Consider the following 6,782-nt stretch of genomic DNA (forward strand, 5'->3'; position numbering starts at 1 on the left):
TCTGGATTGTATCACGTAGTAATGTGGGACCACACTGAAACAAACAATTAAACCTGGTCTTGATAAATATTATAGAGGATAATGCATGTTAGCTCTGGGATAGGTCTGGGATTTGCCCTCATCAGACTCATACTTTCGCACACTTCACATACTCGTTGAACGGATCCTGGGTTATTTTCTGGTTTGGATCACATAGTAATGTGGTACCACACTGAAACAGACGATTAAACCAGGTTTCGATCAATATTTTCGAGGATAACGCATGTTAGGTCTAGGTTAGGCCGGGGATTTAACCTCATCAGGGTCATACTTTCCCAGTTTTAACATACATGTTGACGTGATCGAGGGTTTTTTCTGCTTTGGATCACGTAGTAATGAAGTGCAACACTGAAACAGTCAATTAAACCTGGTTTCCATCAATATTTTAGAGGACAACGCATGTTAGGTCTAGGTTAGGCCGAGGATTTTCACTCATCAGACTCATACTTTCGCATTCTCCACATACTTGTTGAACGGATCCTGGGTTTTTACTGGTTTGGATCACGTAGTAATGTGGTACCACACTGAAACAGTCGATTAAACCTGGTTTCGATCAATATTTTTGAGGATAACGCATGTTAGGTCTAGGTTAGGCCGAGGATTTTCACTCATTAAACTCATACTTTCGCATTCTCCACATACTTGTTGAACGGATCCTGGGTTTTTACTGGTTTGGATCACGTAGTAATGTGGTACCACACTGAAACATTCAATTAAACCTGGTCTTGAAAAATATTTTAGAGTATAACGCATGTTAGGTTTGGGTTAGGTCTAGGATTTGCCCTCATCAGGCTCATACTTTCGCATATTTCTCATACTTCATGGCTAGATCCTGGGCTGTTTCTGGATTGTATCACGTAGTAATGTGGGACCACACTGAAACAATCAATTAAACCTTGTCTTGATAAATATTATAGAGGATAATGCATGTTAGGTCTGGGATAGGTCTGGGATTTGCCCTCATCAGACTCATACTTTCGCACACTTCACATACTCGTTGAACAGATCCCGGGTTATTTTCTTGTTTGGATCACGTAGTAATGAAGTGCAACACTGAAACAGTCAATTAAACCTGGTTTCCATCAATATTTTAGAGGACAACGCATGTTAGGTCTAGGTTAGGCCGAGAATTTTCACTCATCAGACTCATACTTTCGCATTCTCCACATACTTGTTGAACGGATCCTGGGTTTTTAGTGGTTTGGATCACGTAGTAATGTGGTACCACACTGAAACAGTCGATTAAACCTGGTTTCGATCAATATTTTTGAGGATATCGCATGTTAGGTCTAGGTTAGGCCGAGGATTTTCACTCATCAAACTCATACTTTCGCATTCTCCACATACTTGTTGAACGGATCCTGGGTTTTTACTGGTTTGAATCACGTAGTAATGTGGTACCACACTGAAACATTCAATTAAACCTGGTCTTGAAAAATATTTTAGAGGATAACGCATGTTAGCTCTGGGTTAGGTCTAGGATTTGCCCCCATCAGGCTCATACTTTCGCATATTTCTCATACTTCATGGCTGGATGCTGGGCTATTTCTGGATTGGATAACGTAGAAATGTGGTACCACATTGAAACAGTCAATTAAACCTGGATTTGATCAATATTTTAGAGAAAAATTCATGTTAGGTCTAGGTTAGGTCTGGGATTTGCTCTCATCAGGCTCATTCTTTCGCATATTTCTCATACTTGATGGCTAGATCCTGGGCTTTTTCTGGATTTCATCACGTAGTAATGAAGTACAACACTGAAACAGTCAATTAAACCTGGTTTCCATCAATATTTTAGAGGACAACGCATGTTAGGTCTAGGTTAGGCCTGGGATTTACCCTCATCAGGGTCATACTTTCACATTCTTCACATACTTGTTGAACGGATCCTGGGTTTTTACTGGTTTGGATCACGTAGTAATGAAGTGCAACACTGAAACAGTCAATTAAACCTGGTTTCCATCAATATTTTAGAGGATAACGCATGTTAGGTCTAGGTTAGCCCTGGGATTTTCACTCATCAGACTCATACTTTCGCATTCCTCACATACTTGTTGAACAGATACAGGGTTTTTTCTGGTTTGGATCACATAGTAATGTGGTACCACACTGAAACAGACGATTAAACCAGGTTTCGATCAATATTTTCGAGGATAACGCATGTTAGGTCTAGGTTAGGCCGGGGATTTTCACTCATCAGACTCATACTTTCGCATTCTTCACATACTTGTTGAACGGATCCTGGGTTTTTACTGGTTTGGATCACGTAGTAATGTGGGACCAGACTGAAACAATCAATTAAACCTGGTCTTGATAAATATTATAGTGGATAATGCATGTTAGGTCTGGGATAGGTCTGGGATTTGCCCTCATCAGACTCATACTTTCGCACACTTCACATACTCGTTGAACAGATCCTGGGTTTTTACTGGTTTGGATCACGTAGTAATGTGGTACCACACTGAAACAGCCGATTAAACCTGGTTTCGATCAATATTTTTGAGGATAACGCATGTTAGGTCTAGGTTAGGCCGAGGATTTTCACTCATCAAACTCATACTTTCGCATTCTCCACATACTTGTTGAACGGATCCTGGGTTTTTACTGGTTTGGATCACGTAGTAATGTGGTACCACACTGAAACATTCAATTAAACCTGGTCTTGATAAATATTTTAGAGGATAACGCATGTTAGGTTTGGGTTAGGTCTAGGATTTGCCCTCATCAGGCTCATACATTCGCACACTTCACATACTCGTTGAACAGATCCTGGGTTATTTTCTTGTTTGGATCACATAGTAATGTGGTACCACACTGAAACAGACGATTAAACCAGGTTTCGATCAATATTTTTGAGGATAACGCATGTTAGGTCTAGGTTAGGCCGGGGTTTTTCACTCATCACACTCATACTTTCGCATTCTTCACATACTTGTTGAACGGATCCTGGGTTTTTACTGGTTTGGATCACGTAGTAATGTGGGACCACACTGAAACAATCAATTAAACCTGGTCTTGCTAAATATTTTAGAGGATAACGCATGTTTGGTCTGGGTTAGGTCTAGGATTTGCCCTCGTCAGGCTCATACTTTCGCATATTTCTCATACTTCATGGATAAATCCTGGGCTATTTCTGGATTGGATCACGTAGTAATGTGGTACCACACTGAAACAGACGATTAAACCAGGTTTCGATCAATATTTTTGAGGATACCGCATGTTAGGTCTAGGTTAGGCCGGGGTTTTTCACTCATCACACTCATACTTTCGCATTCTTCACATACTTGTTGAACGGATCCTGGGTTTTTACTGGTTTGGATCACGTAGTAATGAAGTGCAACACTGAAACAGTCAATTGAACCTGGTTTCCATCAATATATTAGAGGACAACGCATGTTAGGTCTAGGTTAGGCCGAGGATTTTCACTCATCAGACTCATACTTTCGCATTCTCCACATACTTGTTGAACGGATCCTGGGTTTTTACTGGTTTGGATCACGTAGTAATGTGGTACCACACTGAAACAGTCGATTAAACCTGGTTTCGATCAATATTTTTGAGGATAACGCATGTTAGGTCTAGGTTAGGCCGAGGATTTTCACTCATCAAACTCATACTTTCGCATTCTCCACATACTTGTTGAACGGATCCTGGGTTTTTACTGGTTTGGATCACGTAGTAATGTGGTACCACACTGAAACATTCAATTAAACCTGGTCTTGAAAAATATTTTAGAGTATAACGCATGTTAGGTTTGGGTTAGGTCTAGGATTTGCCCTCATCAGGCTCATACTTTCGCATATTTCTCATACATCATGGCTAGATCCTGGGCTGTTTCTGGATTGTATCACGTAGTAATGTGGGACCACACTGAAACAAACAATTAAACCTGGTCTTGATAAATATTATAGAGGATAATGCATGTTAGGTCTGGGATAGGTCTGGGATTTGCCCTCATCAGACTCATACTTTCGCACACTTCACATACTCGTTGAACGGATCCTGGGTTATTTTCTGGTTTGGATCACATAGTAATGTGGTACCACACTGAAACAGACGATTAAACCAGGTTTCGATCAATATTTTCGAGGATAACGCATGTTAGGTCTAGGTTAGGCCGGGGATTATCACTCATCACACCCATGCTTTCACATTCTTCACATACTTGTTGAACGGATCCTGGGTTTTTACTGGTTTGGATCACGTAGTAATGAAGTGCAACACTGAAACAGTCAATTAAACCTGGTTTCCATCAATATTTTAGAGGACAGCGCATGTTAGGTCTAGGTTAGGCCTGGGATTTGCCCACATCAGGGTCATGCTTTCGCTGTTTTAACATACATGTTGACCTTATCGAGGGTTTTTTCTCCTTTGGATCACGCAGTAAAGTGGTACCACACTGAAACAGTCGATTAAACCTGGTTCCGATCAATATTTTTGAGGATAACGCATGTTAGGTCTCGGTTAGGCCGGGGATTTTCACTCATCAGACTCATACTTTCGCATTCTTCACATAGTTGTTGAACGGATCCTGGGTTTTTACTGGTTTGGATCACGTAGTAATGTGGGACCACACTGAAACAATCTATTAAACCTGGTCTTGCTAAATATTTTAGAGGATAACGCATGTTTGGTCTGGGTTAGGTCTAGGATTTGCCCTCGTCAGGCTCATACTTTCGCATATTTCTCATACTTCATGGATAAATCCTGGGCTATTTCTGGATTGGATCACGTAGTAATGTGGTACCACACTGAAACAGTCGATTAAACCAGGTTTCGATCAATATTTTTGAGGATAACGCAAGTTAGGTCTGGGATAGGACTGGCATTTGCCCTCGTCAGGCTCATACTTTCGCGTTTTTCACATACTTGTTGAACAGATCCTGGGTTTTTTCCGGTTTGGGTCACGTAGTAGTGTGGTATCACACTGAAACAGTCGATTAAACCTGGTTTCGATCAATATTTTTGAGGATACCGCATCTTAGGTCTAGGTTAGGCCGGGGTTTTTCACTCATCACACTCATACTTTCGCATTCTTCACATACTTGTTGAATGGATCCTGGGTTTTTACTGGTTTGGATCACGTAGTAATGAAGTGCAACACAGAAACAGTCAATTAAACCTGGTTTCCATCCATATTTTAGAGGACAACGCATGTTAGGTCTAGGTTAGGCCGAGGATTTTCACTCATCAGACTCACACTTTCGCATTCTCCACATACTTGTTGAACGGATCCTGGGGTTTTACTGGTTTGGCTCAGGTAGTAATGTGGTACCCCACTGAAACAGTCGATTAAACCTGGTTTCGATCAATATTTTTGAGGATAACGCATGTTAGGTCTAGGTTAGGCCGAGGATTTTCACTCATCAAACTCATACTTTCGCATTCTCCACATACTTGTTGAACGGATCCTGGGTTTTTACTGGTTTGGATCACGTAGTAATGTGGTACCACACTGAAACATTCAATTAAACCTGGTCTTGAAAAATATTTTAGAGGATAACGCATGTTAGGTTTGGGTTAGGTCTAGGATTTGCCCTCATCAGGCTCATACTTTCGCATATTTCTCATACTTCATGGCTAGATCCTGGGCTGTTTCTGGATTGTATCACGTAGTAATGTGGGACCACACTGAAACAATCAATTAAACCTGGTCTTGATAAATATTATAGAGGATAATGCATGTTGGGTCTGGGATAGGTCTGGGATTTGCCCTCATCAGACTCATACTTTCGCACACTTCACATACTCGTTGAACGGATCCTGGGTTATTTTCTGGTTTGGATCACATAGTAATGTGGTACCACACTGAAACAGACGATTAAACCATGTTTCGATCAATATTTTCGAGGATAACGCATGTTAGGTCTAGGTTAGGCCGGGGATTTTCACTCATCACACTCATACTTTCACATTCTTCACATACTTGTTGAACGGATCCTGGGTTTTTACTGGTTTGGATCACTTAGTAATGAAGTGCAACACTGAAACAGTCAATAAACCTGGTTTCCATCAATATTTTAGAGGACAGCGCATGTTAGGTCTAGGTTAGGCCTGGGATTTGCTCACATCAGGGTCATACTTTCGCATTCTTCACATAGTTGTTGAACGGATCCTGGGTTTTTACTGGTTTGGATCACGTAGTAATGTGGGACCACACTGAAACAATCAATTAAACCTTGTCATGATAAATATTATAGAGGATAATGCATGTTAGGTCTGGGATAGGTCTGGGATTTGCCCTCATCAGACTCATTCTTTCGCACACTTCACAAACTCGTTGAACAGATCCTGGGTTATTTTCTTGTTTGGATCACATAGTAATGTGGTACCACACTGAAACAGACGATTTAACCAGGTTTCGATCAATATTTTTGAGGATAACGCATGTTAGGTCTAGGTTAGGCCGGGGTTTTTCACTCATCACACTCATACTTTCGCATTCTTCACATACCTGTTGAACGGATCCTGGGTTTTTACTGGTTTGGATCACGGAGTAATGAAGTGCAACATTGAAACAGTCAATTAGACCTGGTTTCCATCAATATTTTAGAGGACATCGCATGTTAGGTCTAGGTTAGGCCTGGGATTTGCCTACATCAGTGTCATACTTTCGCAGTTTTAACATACATGTTGTCCTGATCGAGGGTTTTTTCTGCTTTGGATCACGCAGTAAAGTGGTACCACACTGAAACAGTCAATTAAACCTGGTTTGGATCAATATGTAAGAGGATAACGCTTGT

Source organism: Colletes latitarsis, unplaced genomic scaffold (assembly GCF_051014445.1).
Source record: "Colletes latitarsis isolate SP2378_abdomen unplaced genomic scaffold, iyColLati1 scaffold0013, whole genome shotgun sequence".
Taxonomy (NCBI): domain Eukaryota; kingdom Metazoa; phylum Arthropoda; class Insecta; order Hymenoptera; family Colletidae; genus Colletes; species Colletes latitarsis.